The sequence below is a fragment of the Xenia sp. Carnegie-2017 genome, unplaced genomic scaffold (genome assembly GCF_021976095.1).
Source record: "Xenia sp. Carnegie-2017 unplaced genomic scaffold, XeniaSp_v1 HiC_scaffold_16, whole genome shotgun sequence".
Lineage (NCBI taxonomy): Eukaryota > Metazoa > Cnidaria > Anthozoa > Malacalcyonacea > Xeniidae > Xenia > Xenia sp. Carnegie-2017.
Window position 1 is genome coordinate 11,733,828 of NW_025813469.1, and position 26,606 is coordinate 11,760,433.

At 31.9% G+C, this 26,606-nt stretch overlaps 1 protein-coding gene and 2 long non-coding RNA genes across 4 annotated transcripts in view; 1 reads left to right on the plus strand and 2 right to left on the minus strand.

Moving 5' to 3' along the window:
• LOC124436079 overlaps positions 1-26,606 on the minus strand; it is an 87,522-nt gene that overhangs the window by 43,791 nt on the left and 17,125 nt on the right. The window lies entirely within an intron of this gene.
• Positions 2,428-3,602, minus strand: LOC124437515. The gene is made up of 2 exons (XR_006945748.1): positions 3,469-3,602; positions 2,428-2,643 (listed from the first exon to the last, which is right to left on the minus strand). It is a non-coding gene; the product is annotated as an uncharacterized LOC124437515 (long non-coding RNA).
• On the plus strand, positions 20,820-21,672 carry LOC124437509. 2 transcript variants are annotated; one of them, XR_006945741.1, is made up of 3 exons: positions 20,820-21,003; positions 21,074-21,225; positions 21,450-21,672. It is a non-coding gene; the product is annotated as an uncharacterized LOC124437509 (long non-coding RNA). The 2 variants fall into 2 exon arrangements; XR_006945740.1 differs by lacking the exon at positions 20,820-21,003 and having other exon boundaries at positions 21,038-21,225.

Consider the following 26,606-nt stretch of genomic DNA (forward strand, 5'->3'; position numbering starts at 1 on the left):
ATATTTTGTAAATAAATAATATTTTTTATTGAATAAAATATATTTTACATAAATATTTTTTAATTAATTAATTAAGTACACAAATTTATTTCAATTAAAATATCGATCCCAATATTGGTGCTAACAATGGTAATATTGAATGTTTTATGCAGTGTGGTGTTTGAAATTCAATGAGATATGATCTTCGCACTTAGCTGGACAATTTAAGCAATTCTCAGGAAAAAATCAACGGGATTCGAACCCATCTCTGCCCGGTGCACCACTAAGCTATGAAGTCAATTGTAATATTCCATGTTTTCTCTGAAATTAATGTCAATGAATGTTTATGCAGTTAAATAAATGATTAATCATATTAATTGACCATTTATGCATTTAACATTATACCATTAATTTCCAATTAATTTATTTTATAATTTGTAAATCTAACAGTATTTCAGGTTATTTGCTAGATTTTCGTATTAAAATATAAATTTTTTTTTATTTTATTGACTTTATTTAGATCAATTTAATTAGTGATTTCCTTTGATTAATAGAATATCATTAATACAGGTAATATTCCTCCTTTTTCACCTCTTCTTCTTTTACCTCTTACATACATCTGACCTCTATATGCACCTTTACCCAATTGATTATTTGCAATTTCAAATGCTTTATCCATTAAGGGTGAATTTACAAATTTTTTTGCTTTAGAACCAGTATTCCTGATTTTGCTATAGCTCTGGCAGCTTTTGCAGATTTTAGCTAAATGTTTTTTACTTAATGCTTTTTAAATCCAGATTTAAGTGTATTGCGAATTTTAGAAAATTTAATAAATCCTCCTTTTGTCGTCTCCTCCTCTTTGACGTCTCCCATTTTTGTAATTTTAAAAAATATTATTTCAGAAATTTAAAATGTGATTTTGTAAAAATCTATATATATGTTATAACAATTGTACTACTTCTGCATAAATAAACAGATATTGTTTCCATGCATATATTTATTGAATTGCTTACTATTTATTTTACTTATTTATTCTTTTTTAAAAATAAAATAAAAAATGTATAAAAGAAACGAAAAAATTAAAAAAGAAAATATAGAAAAAAGCACAAAAGGAGGAATTATTGGTGGACTAGCAGGATTGGCATTAAAGGGTATTGTTCCAGCTATAACCGGCGGAGTTGTTAAAAAATATTTAAATAATAAATTAATAAGGAATAATTTTTTTCTTGTGAAACAAAAAATGTGTAAAAGAAAAAGAAAAAGGAAAATTATTGTATAAGAGGATCAATAAAAAAATAAAACAAAAGAAATATGGATATTTAAAGACGATGATGAATGAAAATAGAAAAAATAGAAAATTTGTATTTAATTAATTATTTCCATTAAAATTTGAAAAAATAATTCGTATCTATCAAGTCCATTTTTTTTAAAATTAATAAAATATCATCACAAGTTGACGTATGAAAATTAGGATCGCTATCAAATATTAATCCCAATTGTTCAAACGTTAAAAAACTACGTGTTGTTTATGTAAAATTAGGTTTTCCTAATTGTTTGCATTTTATAACAAGTAAAGTTATAAAATCATCAAACAATATATTACAATATTTACAAGATAATATATGTTGTGCATAATCCGTATAAATTTTGTTTTCTATTAAAAAATTATAAATTACATCTTTATTTACATTTTTCATTTTTATTTTTTCAATTGTATTAAAAAATTTTTTACAAGATATATAAATTTTTACATCACTAAGATGTTGAAAAAAATATCTATATAACGTATTACACTCTAAACCTAAATGAAAACTATCTTTTTTTACAACCTGAGAATCATGCAAATAAATGTTGAAATAATCATATAAAATTCTATTCATTTGTTTATCTACATTAAAATAATATCTGCAACAAAAATTTTCATTAAATAATAATATTTTTTTATGTTGCATATAAACTTTAGGTAACCAATAACTCGAAATTAAATAAAGATGTTCGGTATTTTCATTCTCCCAACAACGTATTATCCCTACTGTTCCATATAGAAATTCAATGAAATCTACATTTTTTTGACGGATTTGAATTTTTCATCATTTGAAAAAGATTTAAAATAAAGCGAATATTTTAAATCTTCTACAGTCGGCTTAATTTTAAGCACTTTCATTAGCGACGGATATCTTTTCAATTTTAATAAATAACTGCATACAAAATGCAACAGATATAACAATGGATGTTCGGGATATTCCTTCAATAAAATGGCAAATACTTGAATAGATAAAAAATCCATATTGTTGAACTATAAAAAAAATTTATAATAAACGTTATTTCTTTCGAGGTTATGTAATGGGTAAAATACACAAAAAACGGTATCAAATATAGCCAATTTCTTTACCACTATGTTATCTGCAAAGAAATACTAATAAAAACAACAAAAATTAAAAAAAAACATTTAAAAATGAAACAATTGATTTTTAATAGCATATTCATTGATATACATTGTATAGTTAGAGTTAATATCAACTCTGGGTTTATATTGATTATAATAAAAATTACAAGTATGTCCACCAAAATGTCCCACAAGACAAAATATATATCCATTATGATCTATAACAGCACATGACTTTTGATATAATGTTTATCCATTATTCAATTTCCAAAAAATTTCTAATAAAAAAAAAGTATCACTAATTTAGTTTGACTCGCTTCATAGCTTTTTTGCCAGATATTATTTTTCTTTTCTGACCTTTCTTTTTATTAAAATCAATTTTATCACTGTCCTCTTCCATATAATTGTCTTCTTCTTCAATATCATTATTTCTGTCTTTTTTTAAACCCGTATAAATTTTATTCAACAAACCGTTTGGGTTTAATAAAGTACAATCGATATTTCCTTTTTTCAATATTTTTAATACAAATTTGTCTTTAATTCGAAAATGATCCTTTCTTTGTATCTCTCCACGGATAAAATGAAAGAAATCAGCTTCAATATACTCCAGTATTAATTTTGCTAAGGTTAACTTGAACCTTACACAATAATAGCACTTTTGACAGTTCTGAAATTTACTTTCGCATAGTTCTTTAAATAAATTCATAACTCTATTTTTTTCGAAATATCCCATAATTTTTTCCTAGCAAAAAATTAACATAAAAATCTCTTATACTTTTGTAAAACCCGTACCCTGATTCTTTGGATTATGCAAATAAAAATATTTAAAGCTTTAGATCTTTAATATCATAAAAGTTCTTTTCATATCATCTAACTTTTATAATAAATTGTTTTTTCACCCACATTAAAAATTCTGTGGGTAATTGATATACGTCTTTACAATAACATTTTATAATAAAAATCCAGTATGATATTTCATCATTTGATGCAAATACTCTTTCAAATGACCCATTAATCGTTTTCTATACCGTGTGATCATCTATACTTTTTCCATAAATAATATCATACTTCGTAAGTAAAAGCAAATAATATTAAATACTTACCTTTATTTCAAACTAAGGAATAGTCCTTCCAATAAACAGACTTTAGCGTAGTTAGAGAAGCGTTAATGCAATTGTGATATTAAGAAATTGGTTCGTAAAGTCTTCGCGTTTGTATTTGGAAGAGTCGTCAATAAACAGAATTTAGCGTAGCTAGAGAAAAGAAATTAGTTCGTGTATAAAAGCAAATACTATTAAATTCTTAACTTTATTTCAAATAACGTATAGTCTGTCGGAATAGTATTTGGAAGAAACAAGTATATTTCATAAAAAAAAGACATATTTCAAATACAACACAAAATAATTACATTCATGAAAGTCCGAAGTCCAATTTCAAATGATAATATGGAAAGTTCAAAACCCAATTTACTGATGATACAAATTGTCTCGCATCAATACATCATCCACAATAAAGAATCGGAAAAAGCATTCAAACTTTTCACCATATTCATCGTCCCAAAACCAGTTAAGCCAATCTTTCATTTGTAAACAAAGACATGAATAAAACCTTGACTTAGTTGATACGTTACCTATTCTAAATTTTACCAAAGTCCAACTCACTGATGATATAATTCTTTCGCTTTTAATATATCGCTTTCCAATAAACAGATTTTTTAACGTAACTAGAAAAAAACAATTGCGTTATTAAAAACTAGCTCGTAAATAAACGCATTTGGAAGACTCTCAAGTAAAACAGACTTAAATGTAACTAGACAAACGTTAATGCAATATTAAAAATTTAGGTCGTAAATAAAGGGAAATAACATTAAATTCTTACCAGTACAAGTTTCTCCTCAACAAATAGCGAGAGATTAACGATTTCCAACAAGATTCCAGCCGATTTCCAACAAGATAACGTCAACAGAGCTTGAGAAACGTCAATGCAGTTGTGATATTTACGCGTTCTTAAATACTCTCGTTACAACAAAATACCCTTTGTTTCCGTTTCACCTTGAACGTTCGTATCTACATCTCAGTACACTGTGTCTTTGTTTGCTAGTTGCCCTTGAATATTCGAGAACACAAACAAACCCATTTACTGTCATCATATCAATTAAATATCAATGAAACATCTGTGACTGGTACAATCTGACACTGACTTCAACAGAATCGAAAATGAACGTTTTGTATTAAAGCAAGATACAAAAAACTGTTTTCGTCTCTTTAATGTATTTAATAATCAAAACGATTTGTGTTTTGTCAAAAATCGCATGTTTTAATACATAAAATCACGTCTAAATTCAAAACAGAATTGTAAACTCGAGAGAATACTAATACTTTGCTGTCATCACATCTGTTAAGCAATTATTTTCAATATCTGTAACTGGTACAATCTGACACTGTCTTCAACAAAATCGAAAATATACGTTTTGCATTAAACAAAGATGCAAAAAATCGTTTTCGACGCTTTAATGAATTTAATAATCAAAGCGAATTGTGATGTGATTAAAATCACATGTTTTAATACATGGATTCACACCTAAATTCAAAACAGAATTGTATAAAATCGAGAGAATACCTATAATATCTCAAACAAAATCCGTTTGCTGTCATCACATCTATTAAGCAATTATCATATGGGTGATCATGGATTCTGATACTGCTAGCTTCAACAAAATCGAAAATATAAGTTTTATTATAAAATGTAAATGCAAATTTTTTTCAATACATTAATGTATTGAAAACTCGATGCGGTTTATTTTATGACAAAAATCGTAGGTTTTAACATATGTGAAACAAGTAAACGCAACAACAGTATGTTTCACCGGGGTCAAAAGGTTATATTTGCGCAAAAATTTGATATATAAAATTCAAGCATTTATTTAGTTTACTTCACTTGCAAGCATACACTTATCGCGAAGACAGTGAGAAAAAAACGGTGAAAGCAAACAAAGAAAAGATGGGAAAATGCCAAAAAGAAAGAGTATTACGATACAAAAGACGCGAAGAAAAAAATAAACAACGCAATAGAAAATATATTAAAATATACAGTCATATTTGGAAAGAGGTTTGCGACGAGAGGATAGACTTTATTGAAAAAGAATCAAATCAATTTGAAGAAATCATCAAACAAAAAAAAAGAGTATTAGAACACGATTTAAAATTATATGAACTACATAAAACACAAAAAGAAGAAGAAGAAAGAAGAAAAAAAGAAAAAGTAATAAGAAAATCTAAAGATTATTTAAAATTTATTTTTTTAGATGTTGACATGTCTGACAATGAAAAAAAACTGCATGTTAATCGTCTAAACAAAATTTTTGATGTGATACATTAAATTGTTATATGAACTATATTTCATCACTTTGAAGTTCTTCATCCAACTTAGCTTGTGCTAATATTAACTTTACTTGAGTATTTTCTTTTATTTTTTCATAATCAGTTAACGAATTGTTTAAACAATCGCATTCATCTTGTAAAACTTGAACATCTTTTAAATATTCAATATGGTTTACTTCATTTTGCTCTTTCTTTTTTTTAATTCATCTTTTAAAGCTTGAATTTCTTTTGAAAATTCGCTAATTTCTGCTTCATTTTGCGTTAGCTTCTCTTTCGTTTCTTCTAATTCACTCTGCAAGTCAAGTATTTGTTTTCTAAATTCGGTAAGTTTTTTATAATTTTCGCTACGTTCGATGTTTACATCATCATCATCATCAGCTATATAATAAAATTTTCTTTTGAGCCAATGCGATGTGTTTTGACTTTCATCTTCAGATGTATTTGGAGTTGAAATGTGTGATGGGCAATACGATGTGTTTGGACTTTCATCTTCAGATGCAATTGGTCTTGAAATGTGTGTTGTGGTTGCAATTGATTCTTGTGATGCCATTTTATAAAACAAACTTAACAAATATATGACACGTTCATTAGTTCTTCAATGCATACAATTTCAAACAACGAGTCTTTTATATATGCGCAAAGGTGTTAAAAAAACCAAAAAAATTTAAGCAATGCAAATATGAAGCGCTCAAGATTATCATGCATATAACGACCATATATAGTAATAAAAACATGTAGTAATTCTTCATTGACGTCAAAAAATGCAAAACATCTCAATTAGTAACTTCTAGACACTCAATAATGTCAATCAACTTGAAAAGTCAAGGTTATATTCTAAATTCAAGCAAAAAATAGCATCAGGTTGTGCCAAATACAACCAAGGGCATGTGGTAATTTCAACCAAGGGTAATCGTACCATAAATAGATTAAATGAAAGGAAATACGATTTTTTATATCAAATTCGGTTAGTACATAAGAGCTTACTCGTTAAAAATTTCTTTATTATAAAGAAAAAATGGAATCAAACGTGTCATATGAAGATTTTTTACTTTATTTGAGTAATAAAAGAAACAAAAATCGCTTCGACATGTTTATAAAAAAAAATAAAGAAAAAAAGTTAAAAGGAAAAAAAAAATCAAGAAGAAATTCATTTTCAAGAAGAAAATCAATTTCAAGAGAATAATGAATATCTTTCTCTACAAACACCCATACCGAATTGGATAAATACTGAGACAAATAACGAGACAAATTCTGAGACAAGTTGCATCGAAAATCAAAATCGTACATCATCATCACCAGATTCTCCACAACCCATGGATGAAGATACAGCAGAAAAGAGTGATGGTAAAAGTCCTTTGAATACTTATAACGATAATATTCAAAAATCATCTCCTTTACCAATAATTAATAATGTTTATTCAACAAAAGATTCCTTACTAAAAAAAATACAACTCTTATGAATATTATGTCTCCAATCACAACTACAAATATGATGTCACCAAACACGATGTCTTTCTTGAATTACAATGTCCCCACACCGCGCACTTTTTTAAGAGAACTTGGAGACATTGAATTTAATCAAGATCAAGGATTTACAACTCCTCCTAATAATAATAATACTGTGACTCAAAATCAAGGAAATACATCTCCTCCTCCTGAACAAATGAATCAAGATCAAGTATTTGCTCATCTCAATCTAGTATTTACAAGTCCTCCTCATAATCTTAATGAATGGATAGGGAAAAAAAGACAATTAATGGATACTAGTGAAAGTATAAAAAAAAGAGAGGACGTCCGACCAAAAAAAAACTTGAAGAATACAACAACGAAATCGCTCAAAATCCCGAACACTCTTGTAATATGTTATCTTTTAACAATGGACAAAATTGTGTTAATAGACAATTTTATTCACTTATAAAAGGAAATATCATATGTAAAAATGAGGAAGAAGCAAATTTTTTAATTGATCTATTTGAGAGAAGAAAAAAATTACTTGATAAATTAAAAGAACTCAACCAAGAAATTAATTTAAACAACACAATGGAGTATTTTTTAGAAAAATGTCTTAAAATTCGTTTATATACATCAATTTGTAAATACTTCATCTAATACTTTATATAATACTTCATATAATAAAAAATTCATATTTTTGCATTTTATTGAGGGTAGTATCAGTTTGTACCAGACACGGGTCTTAAAGAGGCTCGCCTAATTGATGGAATTTATGTTGGTGTTAATAATTCAGCTCTACATATCGGACAGTTAGAAAATCCTTGTAATAATAATTGTGTCAAACAATCAAAATGTATTTTGTGACCACATTTTAACATTCCGATTCCAGTTAATGTATCTTCCAAACATATCATACATTGAACATGTTCGCTTTTACATATATGATATTGATTTCTTCCCTTTTCCTTTTCGAAACGCAATCCACAAGCGTCACAATGAAATGATCTATGTAATTTAATTCTACAAACACTACATTTTACACAATGATAAGGATCTTTCGAATAATTATCGTAAACCTTACATTTACCACAAAAATATCAGCCAACTTTTTTTTACACTTGATACAATATTGTTGAATTCCTTGCTCAAAACCACAATAATTACACATTATCCAGGAAATATCTTTTGGATTGACATTTTTATTGCAAAAATGATCTTTATTATGACAATAATGACATGGATAAAATCTTTCATAACATTTAAAATAAAAAGAACAGTTTTTTTAGAGTGTATACAATTTGTAAACATACATTGATACTTCTGTATCCGAGACATTTTTTCCATCAATCTGTTTTTACATGGAAGGGTATGTTATATATATACACACATCTTCACCTATTCAGCTACATAGGAAATTATTTTTTCAACATTACTGTTCATAAGTACTTTCATTTGTTCAAAATGTTAATGATTATCATCATTTTCATTCAAATAGTTTTTTAATACTTTAATAAATGCTTCAATAAGAGGTTTTTGTTCCAAGATATATTTCTTTTCAGTTGCATCAAAAATCATACTTAAATTATCTTCTTGACATTCATCAATAACATCAAAAACCCTGCACTGCTTTTTCCAACTCAAAATGACATCTGAAGATAGAAACACTTTATTCGAAATAAAGTCATCATCAATTAAGAATACTATAGTTATACTTCGCCAATCCGCCATTATCACCAGCAAGAAATGATACTAAACATCTAACACTCAAATGTCAATCAGACTTCGTCTTCTTAAATATATCTTCTACATCATCTGGAAAAACTGAAGTGATCTGGTTGTCACTTGATGACTGCGGTGATATATATAATACTTTATCCATATTAAATTTACATTTGAAGACCGCAACCATTTTTTCGAAATTTCAGCAATTAATACAATAATTCTGTACAAAACAGTCATATTACCAGTAAGAAATTATATTATGCAATATCCGGTACTTTTACCATCTTATATATATCATATAGTTACTATTACAATTTTTTCAATAATATTTTTATAAAATACTTTAATTAACTCCAATTGTGTAATATGCTTATAAAATTCTTTTTCATCATGATAATAAAAGTAGTCATCCATTTTTTCTATAAATACGTCAATACTATCTTTTTCGGTGATTAGCATGCCTTCATTGCATAATTTCAAATTAAATTTTCTTCCATCTTCAATTTCTTTATTAAAAATAATCATCCCACCACCATCAATGAATTTAGAAATATATTCTGATTTCATAATAATTTGAGTTAAATCTTTTCTTCATCAAAATCTTCATAGCGCTCAAATATAAAAGTAATACTTTCATTTGAAGATTTCGTCATTATCAATTAGACAGCAAAACACTCAAATCAAAAATAAATCTTTTATTGGAGATTTCACATTAAAAGGGTGATAAAAAAGGTAAGAAATGCGAATATTTTTAAAAAAAAAAAGATATGATTAAAAAGTGAAATTCAATTTTTATAAAAATAAGAAATATGTTTTTACAATAAAAGATAAGTAGGGTTAAATTTTTTTTATTTATTTGCTAAAAAAGTGCAATATATAAATCCTTAATATCAATGTAGGGAAGATAACCACATTGGTATTGAATAAAAAAGATGGAAAAAAATGATGATTACCCTTCCAAAAATAAAGGTGGATTTGGAAATATTTCATATGGAAAGCCGCCGACATTTCGTGAATTTAATAATTTTAATTCACACCATATTTCTCCTCTAAAAAGATGTAAGCAATCAATATGTACAAAATGTATCTATTGTGAAATTGAATCTTCTGTAGATTCAAAAGTTTTTTCTGAATTTAACAAAATAATACCACTAATAAATGGAGAAATAAAAAAAATTGAAGAAAAACTTACAGAGAAAATTGATGAATTTATAAATCATCTAAGAATGGAATTTGAGTTCAATATAAAAGAATTGTATGAAAAAGTAGAAAAAGATATAAAGTGAGAAAAAAAGACAGAAAAAGATTTTTTTTATTAATTTAAAATAAATTTATTTGGGTAAAAATGTTGTGAAGTTGGTACTTATAAAAAAAGAAAAATAAAGAAAAAAACCAATGTGAGGTTTGCTTTCATGGTATTATTTACATGATGCCGAAGAAACTTATATATACATCAAGACGCGAAGATGAATATATTGCTATTTGCAATCGATTGAAGACGTATTTTGACTTTACGTCATTATATCCCATATGTTCAAAGAAGCACGATGTCAAAGAAACTGATATATGCGTCAAGACAAAATACAAGAGAAAATACTAAACCACACAATGTGTAACATACCATCTTCTACAAATTCTTTTACATGCGTTTGTGTACAAATAGAAGATTGGATTAATTGGTTTTGGGACGAAGAAGTTGGTGAAAAGACAGAGTCATATTTGAGATTCTTTCTTGTGGACCTTGTATTAAAGCGAAATAATTTATATCATCAATAAATTGGACTTTGGCAAAATTTAGAATGGGTAACATACCAACGAAGTCAAGTTTTCATACATGTCTTTGTGATCAATTGCAAAATTGGTTTAAGTGGTATTGGTCCGATAATGAATTTGGTGAATTATTTGAGTCCTTTTATCGATTTTATGTTGTGGATGAAGCATTGTTGCGAGACAATTTGTATCATCAATAAATTGGACTTTGGACTTTCCATATTATCATTCCAAAAATTGGACTTTGGACTTTCATCAATGTAATTATTTTGTATTGTATTTGAAATATATCTTTTTTTATAAAATCTTCTTGTTTATATATTTTCTATTACTCTTATTCACTTTTCTAATATATATATGTATATTATCACAGGCTCACCTCTATTTTTATGTTTACTACCGCTGACTGCCCCAGAAACGATCCCCCCGGTTTTTTTTATTATAAGATGTATTATGACTATTTTTAAACATAATACATTTTATAATAAAAAAACTTGAGCCTGCGATGATATATATATATATATATATACATTAGTTAACTACTTTTAGCTCCTCTTACCACCTTATCTCTCCCTAAAAACAGCTCCTCTATTACACCTGTCTTCCAATTTCCTCTTTTGACATTATCCTCATAAACAGTCACGACATCTCCCTTCTCTACTACCCTAATAGCATTTGTCCTTGTCCTGCTTATGAAACTCTCTTAAACCAATCAAATACTCTTTACGCCACCTATTACAGAAATGCATTTTTTTTTTACTCAAAAACTGATGCCGTTTTTTACAGTAACCCTCATCAGACTCCTCTTCACCAGACCCTTCGTTTGGCATGGACAACAACCGTCTTCCCGTCACCAAATGCGACGGAGTTAGTGGTTCACTACCCACCTCGTCGTACATATAAGTCAATGACCTAGAATTTAATGTTGCCTCAATTTCTACCATCACTGTCAGTAGTTCGTCAAACGTCAACCTAGCATTTCCTAATACCTTCTTCAAGCACCACTTCACTGACCTAACCATCCTTTCATAAAATTCACCACACCAGGGAGCTCTTTCTAGATTGAATTTTCACTCTATCCTATTGTTTCCCAAATACCCTTGTACACTTGCATTATTATAGAGGTTTTCTAAAGTCTTGACTGTTGCTTTGAATGTTTTTACATTGTCTGATACCATTAATGATGGGGTCCCCCTTCTAGCTGAAAATCGTCTAAGACATCTCATGAATTCATCCGCAGACAAATCTTTAACTAGGTCTAAATGTATGGCTCTAGTTACGCAACAGGAAAACAATGCGATGTATGCTTTGTATGTCCCCCTTGATGTATTCTTCACATATAGGGGTCCAGCAAAATCTACCCCTGCCTTCAAAAATGGTTCCACTTGCTCTACTCTGAATGCCGGAAGGTTTGATTTGTTAGGTCTATTATATGGTTTACCCTCTAATTTCTTACACACGACACATTTGTTGAGAATTGATTTTACCTTCTGTCTGCCTTGTGCAATCCATAACCTTGACCTTATTTCTGCTAAAGTTGCCCTAACTCCGCTATGATGTACCTTTTTGTGGCAATGCTCAACTATTAATTCCGTCAATCTACCTTCCTTTGGTAATAAGATTGGAAACTTCGTTTCCTCTTCCAAGTCTGATTCTGCTAGCCTACCCTGACATTTTAGTAAACTTCTTCTACAACCTTGAGTTGTACCTTTAAATGCTTGAACTTATCCTCCTTCTTCCACCTGTTTTGTGAAGCCTTCAACCAAAGTTTTTCTGCTTTACTTATCTCCTGACTCACTAATTCCGTTAAGGTTAAATCTTCATGCTTCCCTTTGATCCTAGCAATCAAATTCCTGACAAACCGTGTGACCCATGCCGTCACACGGAATAATTTCTCAACCCTACTGTATCTCTCCATAGAGATCACGTTCTGATACCTATTTCTTCGTTAGTATCTACTACTAATAGTGCCGTCCGCTTTTCTTCTTCTTTACTCTCCCCAGTCATGCCTACCTCTGATTGCGGCCATTCTCTTTCTACGCTATTCAGCCACCTTGGTACTGTCCACCAAAGTGATTGCTCTTGTATCTTCGACGCAAACACTCCCCTGCTTCCTAAATCAGCGGGATCTTCCATTCCTGGACAATGTCCTCACATCTCCTTTTGTGTTATTGCTAAGATTTCATTTACTCTATGTCTAACAAACTGTTTCCACTCACCGCGATTCTGAATCCAATATAATGCTGTAATACTATCTAACCAGTACCTTGCTTCTATTTCCCTTACTTTGCCTACTAAAGCTTTCGCACAGATTTCATTAACTTTGCTAACATCAGCGCGGACATTAGTTCTAAGCGCGGTATAGTAAGCTTCTTCAGTGGCGCAACTCTAGTTTTTACTGTTAACAATTTCACAAAGACTCTAACACTCGTGCGACAAACAAAATATACTAGCGCGCAATACGCTTTCTCGCTTGCATCACCAAACCCGTGAAGTTCAAAAGATTGAATTTTGCCCTTCACACCACTATAGATGCATCTATTTAGCTTAATAGTCTTAACATGGTTTACATATTGCTAGTGCACTCAGCAGGTTTTGTTTAATTAGCTTCTTGTCACCCAAGTCTACTACAAACTTATGTAGGTCGAACATGAACAGATTATTGTCGCAATCGCAGCCTATACCTAAAACGTTTGTGTAATCATCGTTATTTTGGATTCCCAAACTCCATTGTGTGAATGTTTGTCGTCTGGATTTGTCGCCTGCACGACATTGTTCTCGCATTCACGCTGTTCTATATGCGCTCGCACGTTTGCGTCATTTGTCATCTATTTCCTTATTCCAAATTTTGCCTTTTCATATAAATCGATCGTTTCGTGCGCGCTTTTGCCCCCCGAAACTAAGTCATCAACGTAAAATCCTTCATTCAATATTTGAGCAAGCACTGGATGTGATTCTGCAAATAGCGCTATGTGATGCCTAAGCGTGGCGTTGAGTAAAAATGGCGAGGCATTTAATCCAAACACTACTCTGCAAAACCTGTAAACAACAACCTCTAAATTATCATTAGTCGCATCTCTATCCCACAGAAATCTTAAATAGTCCCTGTCTGCTTTGCCTACTTCTACGTTCAAAAATGCTTTCTCTATGTCTCCTACCAAGGCCACTCTGTTCTCCCTATATCTAATTAATGTATCAAACAACAACGGTGTGAATGATGGTCCAACATGAAGACAATCATTCAAAGAAGTCCCTTTCTTACCCTCCTTTGATGATGTATCATACACTATTCTTAGAGGATGAAAGAAGACGTGAAACAAAGGAAAACAAAATTAAGACAGAAAAATCTTCCGAACTAAAGGAAACTACACAAACGAAATTTATTGCTGGAGAAGTTGAGCCTTGTTCGAAATAAGGGCATTCACCGTCAACGAGCTAAAACCTTTGCAAGAAGCGCTTGACTACGCAAATAAAATGCACGAAATCTTAAATGGAAATTGCCCAGTCAGTGAAGGTTTGCCAATTAGAAATAGTCCAACAAAAAAGCGTTTGAAAGTAACAAGTGTGGAGTATCATCAAGTATTTCATAAAAAAAATTGCCTTTTCGTTTCAAAAAGAACTATGCTAATAACTATATCACAACAATGATCCCAGACATAGGTCAAAAGCGTGCTGTATCATCAAACAAGGTGAGATAATTTTCAATTTGGCAACCACAACTGACGAGCTTTTTTATACAAAATATAATTTTCACTCACAATTTACATCCCAGAATGCACTTGAAGAGCCAGTTGAGCAAGAATTGTTGTATGAGAGTGAATCAGAAGAAATCCAGGCATCACAAGAAAGAACTAAAGTACCGCCAATCAACAACTTGGAACAACAAGAAAGGTCAGTGATTCATTGGAAAACGAGCTGAAATTGTGAATGTATCTTGATGCACTATGTTTTTAAATAATATAGCACCTACACTGATACTTACAAACAGTTGACATAGAATTCATTGTTTCTGACTCCAAGGCTACGAATAAATGCATTTACAGAAAGACAATGTGCTGGAATTTGGTGCTGTGAATGTATCAACAGTAGATCTTTGGTCACTTGTCAGTCCAAAAGATATAACTGAAAAAGAATTAAAAATTATTGAAAAAGAAGTCACCACATTCAAACCTGCGTGCTGTATCATCAAACAAGGTGAGATAATTTTCAATTTGGCAACCACAACTGACGAGCTTTTTTATACAAAATATAATTTTCACTCACAATTTACATCCCAGAATGCACTTGAAGAGCCAGTTGAGCAAGAATTGTTGTATGAGAGTGAATCAGAAGAAATCCAGGCATCACAAGAAAGAACTAAAGTACCGCCAATCAACAACTTGGAACAACAAGAAAGGTCAGTGATTCATTGGAAAACGAGCTGAAAGTGTGAATGTATCTTGATGCACTATGTTTTTAAATAATATAGCACCTACACTGATACTTACAAACAGTTGACATAGAATTCATTGTTTCTGACTCCAAGGCTACGAATAAATGCATTTACAGAAAGACAATGTCTTGGGACACTGTGCTGGAATTTGGTCCTGTGAATGTATCAACAGTAGATCTTTGGTCACTTGTCAGTCCAAAAGACATAACTGAAAAAGAATTAAAAATTATTGAAAAAGAAGTCACCACATTCAAACCTGGTTGGCTGACTGACTCTGTAAGGAAAAAAAGCGTCTAATATAGTCTTCTTATTTATCATTATAAGTAATTGTTTATAACCATGAGTGCTATGTACACATAAAACTGGAGAGGAAATCTCTTCAAATTATGCTTTCTTTTGATTTTGGATAATTGATGGTTTTTTGTGGAGTTTGACTGAAGACTAAACTACTGTTTTTGCAGCAGAATCATTTATTTCAGAGATTGTTAAAAACAAATCAAGGACAATATGCACATAGGCTAATTATATCTTTTCACCAAACCAAAATTTTCCTTTCTCATATCAACATCATGACATTCATTGGACACTACTGGTAAGTATTTGAGCTAAATAATAAAATATAGACATGCATTATACACATACTTAGCCCACATGATTCCACAGATTTACATGCAAAAATTAGTATCTATAGAAACATTAACTCATATAATTCCTTAATTAACAAAGAGAAAATTTTTAACTAAATGCAACAGTAATTTTGTGTAATATAGGCTATAGATAAGTCCTCAAAAACAAAACTCCACTTTGACTCACTTGGAGGAAGTGCGGACAAAAACACACCTAATACACAAATGATGTATCATATAAACAAACTAAGGTTATTATCAAACTTGATCTTAAAAGATTTGACCAAAAATCATTTTCAACAATCAATATTATCATTCATGTGGTCATTGTTTGTCACTGCTTTAGTGCTTAGGTAGATGTAAAAACAGGTTGGAACTCAAGCTCATGGCAATGTTTTGAGCCACTCCATCGTAAACAGGAAGATATGTATAACTGTGGAGTGTACATATGCTTGGTAAGCTTAAAATAGCCTAACTTTACTTGAATAGCTATTTTTACAAACATGATTGTTCAATAACTGCTCATTTCGCATCAGTTTGCTCGATGTCTAGCCCTTGACTTGGACCAAAAACCAACAAACATGGAGACTGAGAGAAAACGAATCCTTTCAACATTACTTGGGTCTTGCTATGATGATATCACACCGTAAGGCATAAATAACATTTGGTTGAATGTTTTTATATGGAATTCATTATGAATATCTTAGGAAGCGAAATGTGGCTGTTTGCAAAATATGCAGAGAGGATGACAATGAAGACTGGCTGGGTTGTGATCAATGGGGTCAATTTTTTCATGCAAGTTGCCTTAATGTTGACTTTGTCATAACCTTGTCCAGGAGCGGATCTAGAGTATGTCAAATCCGTCGCGCGACTGATGTTTGAAATTCAAAAATTACCTATTCATATTAATTAAAAATTCATTAATTATTCTTATTTTCTTATCGCATTTACTTCGTGATAAAAATCCAGCTTTATTTATTATTGAAAACTAATGACTAATCCAATGAATATCTCGTTGGTAACCAGATCAGTTGAATTTTAATTGACCTGGAATAACCGACTGATAAGCGGTGGCTTGACTGGTTCGACGGATAAAGGAGTCTATGAACGTCAAAAACGCTTATTTTATTAGTCAATAGCCAGATCAGTGGACAGTCTGGAATGGTCTCGACTGATAATAAGGGTGGCCGGACGTATAAGGGAGTCCAATTGCTATCTTACAATTGGTTCATTTGAATTTTGCTTTATTGTGATTGGTTTGACGGATTTCGACTGATAGCCAACTGAACTAACATAGTCAAGCTCACTGTCTGAATTGAATGTTTGATCGTTTTATAGTAATTTTATAAGCATGATAGAAACTAAACTACAATCAGATGGAGTTTATGAAATCTTTACAAATTCATATATTGACATGAATGCTGCTGTCCAAAATGTGAATTTTTCAAGAGGGTGGAAATTTATGGATAAATTTTAAATGCTTGGCAAAGACAATCTCGCGAGCGACATTTCAGTCATTGATGTTCAAAAGAAAGCCAACATTGTTTTGAGTTTTATCAGCAGAAATTTACATCCAAATTCGTAAGTAAAGGACAAGTGAAGTGTATGCATGAATGTAATATATCAAAGTCAATTATACGAGTGTGTGATGCGATTTATGTCAGTATGGTAAGCAGATCGATGCTTCTAAAATTGTTGTTGACGAAGGACTTTTAGCTATGATTTCTTTAGTGCTTGGGGAATCGTGGCCGTTGTACGGCAGCGAAATCCTACATTCCTGCAAATATATTTCAATGTACAAAAAATCTGTAGCCATAAGGCGCCATACTATTTTTTACTTTATCATAAACAAATGTTTGGGGTTTTTCAGTTTATGTACATTGATCATTTAATCATTGGACGGTTATACTACATATTGTTTAAGATTTGAGAAAACTAACATTGATTACATGAGAAGCTGTTTACTATAACCTGTGATTTTGAGTCTTCTGATCCATGAAGCTTTTTATTTTGACAATTTGACTGGAATGGTATTAAACCTGAGTATTTCACATAAGTGGAATGTTGTCCCATGTCACATATTGTCCCCTTTTCTAACTGAACACCTCATGTAGAGATGTAAAGGTGTGTTAATCTACGGCTCATACCAGATTGTTTGCCATAAATTCCAAAGGGCTATTGATGTATGAAAAGCATTTTCTATAAAGTAAAAATGTCTTTCTATGTATGCAGATAAACCTTGAAATTTGGCAAAACAGCTAAAGTATTTTCATGATCACTAGGTAATTTTTCTGATGATCATTATAATTTCTAAACTAAATTATTTCTGATTTACATTTAAACAAGCTTTGATCATATGAAAAGATATTTATCATAACCAGTAAGCATGACAAATGAACCAATTTTAACATTCATGTAATTATATAATTAAAGACATGTTGGTTACATTCTGTTTGTATTTGCAAATACAATGCTACTAGTGATTGCTATATAGCACACCTTGCATATACTTACAGGAGATAATAGTCAAGTGAAATGCCTAATAAACATATATGGTATTAAGCTGTCCTAAACTGCAAATTTTCACTCTGATAAATTTTGAGTTTTTTCTCAAAATGTGAATTTGCTGGCACTGATGTGGAGATGGGTAAAGGGTTACAATAAACTTGAATGGTTTGAAGTCTGAGCTTTTCTATATCTATGAACTGTCCCTTGTAGTACCAAATTTCTAACTTAACTAAACTCATTACATAGAGGTTTGAATGGGGGTCTCTAGGGGGGTCTATGCCTGACAACTTGGTAGAAATTTTTAAAGACTATATCTGTTTTTGAACATAGCATTATTGTAAAATAAATTTTACGTTCCTAGACATGCTAATGAGCCATATATTTGGCATGATAATGAGCCTAAATATTTGGCAAAACATTCAAGTATTGTTCACTTCATTTTTTTTTTTTGAAAAAAGCGTAAGCAAAATGTTTTGTTTTTACGCAAAAACGATGCCCACAAATATATTTTGTATTGCTCTAAAACGCTAAAAAAAGCATTTTCAAGGCTCTGAAATTCAAAATTTCTCTAGGGAGAATGCCTCAGACCCCCCCAGGTGCGGAGCGCCTTCGACGTTTTATGACTGATGTTTGAAAAATCCTAGATCCGCCCCTGACCTTGTCAACACATTTTAGATGCAGATAAAATTATTATCAATATTATTTGACATGCAACAAAATCATTGTTATGGTATCAGTGCAAATTGTGAAATTAAAATGAGTGCTTCAAAATATAGTAATGTGTGAATGATAAATACTTTAATTCAAGGTAAAATGAACTGGAAAATTTAATTGATTCGGCACGATTGTGCTTGCCACTAATTCAATCTCAGACATGCTATGAATAGTTTGAAAATGTTGATGAAATGTTACCATAAACTACATGTTTTACAAATATATCTGAAATATAATGGCTTATTCTTATTTCTTACCTTTGCGATGATTCTTCTGGCCAAAAATTTTCAAAATTCATGTAAATGCGTCTACATGATTACTCTGATACGAAATTCAAACGCAAAAACAAACTTGAATCAACTTTTGAGAGATAGCCGCTCCAGTTATTATAGAACTCAATGGTTCCGTCACAGAATAGATACAACCAGAAGGGCCACTCTCGTCTGAACCTTTTAAGATTTTGTTGTCAACTTTTAGCCCGCAATCAGGCATCGCCGCCATGTTGGCAGCAAGATAACTCCAGCAAGTTCGTAATAGAAAATATAGTAATGAGAAACAGTTCGGCGCGTCCTCCACAATTATATGGCTATTCCATTTTTGTTTTGTGTATGCCATCACGAGCAATGTCAAAGAAGGTAATTTTGACAACTTAGGTCGAATCGCATCGTTAGAATACACGTTTTAGAGTCAAAATTTGTTATTGTGGAACACACAATTTGTTATGTAAGGATTGTGAATTTTATTTGCCTTAAATGTATTAAAACATGCTTTGTAGTTTGTAATACAAGAAATCCTTTCGTACCACAACTTTTAGGTTACACAAAAAACATAACTGTTAAATAATAACTTGTTTCCCCGGGCGTTTAGTGTTAGAAGCGTTCATGCTTTCAGAATTTTTATCATTTGTAATTTTGTATCAGTACTTTTTATTTTACTAAACCATTACGTGTACTCACCTTACAAATTTGAACACCCCAAGTTGGTTTAATTAAATATCACGTATCACCGTAGAATACACCGAAGAATCGATATGGTTTGCCTTGAAGTCAGTTAAAGCTCGAAAACGAAAGCAAAGAATGTAGTTAATCTGCTCAAATATCATATTTCTAGTCATCAAACGCTTATTGGCTTACCAACCAATTAACGGAACTTTGTCAAAACAGCTTGTAGATTGACATTCAACAGGCAACAATTTTTCAACGGAACAACAGCGCTGCAGCGCACATGTGCTGATATTGCGCAATAATTTATCGCGCTGCGCGGCAAATTTCACAAATGCGCGGCGAACAAGAAATTTTTTAAAATCTGCGCGTTAGGACACGCATTTCTCCCGAAATTGCGCAAGCTAGATCTAGGTTGCGCAAGACATACTTTCCAGTCTGGATTGTGGTCTGATGCTTTTGCCAACTTGCCAACATTCAATCATGGTTATGCTTGTATTGCGAGTTACAATGAAAAGGATCATCAACTTTGTCTATGGAATTTTCCTTGTAGTAAGTTTGTAGAATGTTACAAATGCTTGACTTTAATGTACTTTCGCGATCTTTTATTAGAAGAGGAAAACTCGCGATTTGCAAATTTGTTGCCGTAATAAATTCGCATTGTTAAAAAAGTTTGACCAAATATTGCAGTGGAAACTGTGAACATGTACGGAATGGCACTGGTATCATGTTAAGACTCTTCAAGATGCTCTTTCCAACATTCAGATTTTTGGTTGTGACTGAGAAGCAATCCACGAAGGTGTCTTCAAGTTGCATAATGTAATTTAAATAGCACGATGAAGGAGCAGTCAGCCCACCAAAGTTGAGTTCTTCATATGCCTTGAAATAGCAAAGCAAATTGATATCATTGTTTATGTTATTTGAAGTCAAAACGTTCTTACATTGGAGACAGCTGTGGATTTTGAAAGCTTTGCTTAGCAAATATCCTGAAACATAGGCAGCAGCATTTTTGAGCAATAAATTGTTGCTAATATTTTGTTCTCGGTAGTCATTTTCACCAATCAACAGTGAGTTACTTGGAGCTTTTGCATGGGTAAGTGACATACTAAATGGTTTGGGCTTTTTTTTTGAAAATTTTATTAGCAGAGTGTCCATATCTTTAGAACAGTTTCCTTTGGAAGAGGTCAAAAGTGAACTAAAAAAAACCTTTCGAAAAGCTCTGATAAATTGTATTGGCGTGGGATTGTCAGAATTACCTCTTTGCTGGCGTATTGTTCCAAAAAAATTCTCTAGAGCATCTGTGTTTAATCTTCTGGTAAGCAAGAATGCAAAATTATGTGAGGCATGAAGATTAGTCCAGAGACAGATAATGGCCTTTATAGATATAAGCCATCCCTTCAGTGATTTGATTCTGCTTGTGATGTTTTTACTATCTTTTACCACTTTGATTCCCTGGATAAAGGACAGTGCTTGTTTGAGAAAAGCAATGTGATTATTGCTGTTGCTTATTGCACTACTTTGTTCTTTTGCTGATTTCAGTGTGGAACTATTGACGCAATCGAAAAGTGAATCAAATTTGAAAAGCAACTCAGCTGTACCCAAGGCTGATGGTGGTAGTGCTCCAATTGATGAATATGTGCAAACTGATGCAGCAATGGTGTGGTTGAATATTTGTGTAGCATATTTAACTTGAAAATTAATCTGAAAATTAATGCAGCGACAGCGATGTAACGAAAATAACAATATATATATATTAATAGAAGCAAGAGGACATTTTTATTTCCTTACAACGGAATCAATACTTTAAATTATCTAAAACATGACAAATATAAGGAACAGATAGTTAAGAACATCTGGAAGTTAGCTACAATCATACAATATAAGAATTTTCCCAACACAATATGGCATTGGCATTAAATACAATTGCACAAGTTTGCAATTTCTCAATGAACATTCATCGAATGTTCGGGATATGACTAAATTTGTCTGAATTCTAAAGCACCAAATCCAATGTCATACGAAATATCTTTTTTAGTGTAGCCCAACCGTTGATATAATTCACATTGTTCCATCTTGTTTCTGATTTAAAGACGTTCGTTAAGCGCTTTTCCGCTCCCGTTCTTTACAAATAAATAAATACGAGTAACCTTGACCACACGGCCACGGCACAGCATTTCTCATATAGGTCTCGATCAGGGGCGGAACTAGGATAGATGGTCATCGGTTTTTTAGTAACAAAATCATACGGTGCGAAGATTTCCAAACGATATACAAAAACCTTAAAATGGCTTTGTCAGTCATTGACTGTAAAATAATTAAAACTATCACCAAAAATTTGAATGTTCATGCTGCGTCTAAGAATGCGCAATAGGTTCAATTTAATTCACTATGTGAGATATTAATTAGTCACTTTTACTAAAGCTGTATTCTAGAAAAGACCACGACAGAATCTTAAATGTTCAAACTTCCATAGCACATCATTCAAATTTTAAAGTATTCGTTGGATTTAACGTTATTTTCTTCACTAATTCGTTTGTATGCATATTGGCCTAAATGCGAAGGCGTGCGTAGGGAGAATGGGAGAAGAACATACCAAACATCAGGGGCGGATCTAAGATTTTTCAAACATCAGTCATAAAACGTCGGAGGCGCTCCGCACCTGGGGGGGCCTGAGGCTATCTCTCCTGAGAAATTTTGAATTTCAGAGCCTTAAAAAGGCCATTTTCAGCGTTTTAGAGCATTACAAAATGTATTTTGTGGGCATCGTTTTTGCGTAAATACAACACATTTTGGTTACGTTTTTTTCAAAAAAAAAAATGAAGTGAACAATACTTGAATGTTTTGCCAAATGTTTAGGCTCATTATTATGCCAAATATATGGCTCATTAGCATGTCTAGGAACGGAAAATTTATTTTACAATAATGCTATATTCAAAAACAGATATAGCCTTTAAAAATTTCTACCAAGTTGTCAGGCATAGAGTTAAGTTAGAAATTTGGTACTACAAGTGACAGTTCATCGATATAGAAAAGCTCAGACATCAAAACATGCAAGTTTATTGTAACCCTTTACCCATCTCCACATCAGTATTAGCAAATTAACCTTTTGAGAAAAAACTCAAAATTTTTTTCTGCCAAAGAACAAGCAAAAATTATCAGAGTGAAAATTTGCAGTTAAGGACAGCTTAATGCCATATATGTTTATTAGGCATTTCACTTGACTATTATCTTCTTCAAGGTGTGCTATATAGCAATCACTAGTAGCATTGTATTATCAAATAAAAACAGAATGTAACCAACATGTCTTTAATTATATAATTACATGAATGTTAAAATTGGTTCATGTGTCATGCTTACTGGTTATGATAAATATCTTTTCATATGATCAAAGCTCGTTTAAATGTAAATCTGAAATAATTTAGTTTAGAAATTATAATGATCATCAGAAAAATTACCTAGTGATCATGAAAAATACTTAGCTGTTTTGCCAAATTTCAAGGTTTATCTGCATACATAGGAAGACCTTTTCACTTTATAGAAAATGCTTTTCATACATCAATAGCCCTTTGGAATTTATGGCAAACAATCTGGTATGAGCCGTAGATTAACACACCTTTACATCTCTACATGAGGTGTTCAGTTAGAAAAGGGGACAATATGTGACATGGGACAATATTTCATGCATGTGAAATACTCAGGTTTAATACCATTTCAGTCAAATTGTCAAAATAAAAAGCTTCATGGATCAGAAGACTCAAAATCACAGGTTATAGTAAACAGCTTCTCGTGTAAACAATGTTAGTTTTCTCAAATCTTAAACAATATGTAGTATAACTGTCCAATGATTGAATGATCAATGATCATAAACTGAAAAACCCTAAACATTTGTTTATGATGATAAAAATAATAGTATGGCGCCTTATGGCTACAGATTTTTTGTCCATTGAAATATATTTGCAGGAATGTAGGATTTCGCTGCCGTATAACGGCCACGAATCCCTAAGCACTAAAGAAATCATCGATAAAAGTCCTTCGTCAACAACAATTTTAGAAGCATCGATCTGCTTACCATACGCCATGTTGACATAAATCGCATCACACACTCGCATAATTGACTTTGATATATTACATTCATGCATACACTTCACTTGTCCTTTACTTACGATTTTGGATGTAAATTTCTTCTGATAAAACTCAAAACAATGTTGGCTTTCTTTTGAACATCAATGACTGAAATGTCGCTCGCGAGATCGTCTTTGCCAAGCATTTAAAATTTATCCATAAATTTCCACCCTCTTGAAAAAATTCACATTTTGGACAGCAGCATTCATGTCAATATATGAATTTGTAAAAGATTTCCATAAATTCCATCTGATTGTAGTTTAGTTTCTATCATGCTTATAAAAATTACTATAAAACGATCAAACATTCAATTCAGACAGTGAGCTTGACTATGTAATTCAGTTGGCTATCAGTCGAAATCCGTCAAACCAATCACAATAAAGCAAAAATTCAAATGAACAAATTGTAAGATAGCAATTGGACTCCCTTATACGTCCGGCCACCCTTATTATCAGTCGAGACCATTCCAGACTGTCCACTGATCTGGCTATTGACCAATAAAATAAGCGTTTTTGACGTTCATAGACTCCTTTATCCGTCGAACCAGTCAAGCCACCCCGCTTATCAGTCGGTTATTCCAGGTCAATTAAAATTCAACTGATCTGGTTACCAACGAGATATTCATTGGATTAGTCATTAGTTTTCAATAATAAATAAAGCTGGATTTTTATCACGAAGTAAATGCGATAATAAGGTAAGAATAATTAATGAATTTTTAATTGATATGAATAGGTAATGTTTGAGTTTCAAACATCAGTCGCGCGACGGATTTGACATACTCTAGATCCGCCCCTGGTCTCGATAGAATTGTACACATCGGTTGTACATGAAAAAGCATAAAAATATGTTGATTGTATGCAGTGGCGTAGCTAGCGGTCCCGCTACTCACGCCCGGCGGGAGTAGAAATTTCCCAAAAAAATAATAAATATTCTATTTGGACATAAGATATACATTATTTCACGAACAATTTGTAACATTATGTTTTATTCGTTCATATTGACGCTTTTATTAGGTGGTTCGTAATCGTAATACAACAAAATCTCAAGATTTGTTATGTAACCTAGCAACCGCCTTTTCTCGCACATTGCATACTCGCGCGATTCTCCACGTATTCCGCCCATCTTCAGAGGGCGGAACATACAATATAATTCTATATAAGAAGTTTTGAATTCTGGTTGGCTAAGGGACTTGACGCATGCTCAAATCTGCTATTTTTATAGTCGAACTCCCGCCATATTAAATTGGCGGAGGTTGTAATTATTCGACTTTTAATACGAGTACAGCGATTAGTGATTATCAAATTACGTGTCATTGTCGGTATTAATTTTCCAATGTGTTTACTCTCAAATTGCTATTTTGTATTTGTGTATGACACAATGGCTTCAAGTGCGACTGCGATTTGCTCAACTGATGTTGATTTAGTACATAGCTTATTAGCTAAACCGTTCTCTGCTCGATCGTCGGTCGAACAGAATGTTATCGTTCATGAGCGGCCTACTCCTGATTTAACTATCCAAAATAAGGGAAGAGCATTTCAGAGAGATTGGTATGAGGCGAAGGACTGGCTGTGTGGCAGTACAACCTTGCAGAAAGTGTTTTGTTGGCCATGTCTAATGTTTTCCCCAAAAACATCGCCATCGTGGACTAAGAATGGCTACAACGATATGCGGAGTATTATGTCTGATGCTAAGAAGCATGAAAAATCTAAATCGCATTTGACTGCATTTAAGACATGGAAAACGTATGGAGCTAGTGAACGAATTGATTGTCTTATGTCCCTCGCTAGAAGAAATGAGATTCAGCGTCACAATGAGGAGGTAAGACAAAATCGAGAAATTTTAAAAACTGTTACTGAGGCCGTGCTGTATTTGTCAAAGCAAGAGTTGCATTTAGAGATCACAATGAGTCCGAAGGTAGCTTGAACAAAGGTAATTATAGAGAGTTGCTCGAATGTTTTGCTAAGTTTGATTCTGTATTTGAGCGTCGACTGCACAGTAGACTAGCAGAATCTGAAATAGTTGGTGACAGAAGATTTACTGGAGTCTCCCAGAAATTCAAAATGGTCTTATCAGCTGTCTTGATTCAATTATTGAAGATGAAATCAGAAAGGAAATAAATGATTGCACATTTATGAGTATTCAGGTTGATGAAGCATCTGATGTCTCCACCAAAGAGCAGCTAAGTGTTATTGCTCAGTTTGACAAAGCAAGTGAAATTATGGAGAGGCAATTAGGATTTGTGGATGTAAGTATGAACAGAAATGCCACAGCAATATCACAAGTTGTCAAAGATAAACTTGGTGAGTATTCTAATATAAAAGAAAAACTGGTTTTACAAACATATGATGGTGCTTCTGTCATGTCTGGCCATATCAATGGTGTTCAAAGATTGGTTCGACAAGAGTATCCTTTTGCTCATTTTGTTCATTGTGCAGCTCATAGATTGAACCTGGTCCTATGCCAGTCAGCCTCATCAATTTCTCCTGTTAAAATCTTTTTTATTAATATAGCTACATTCAGCACATTTACAAGCAATGCCCCAAAAAGAAAAGCTTTTCTCACATCTAACAACCT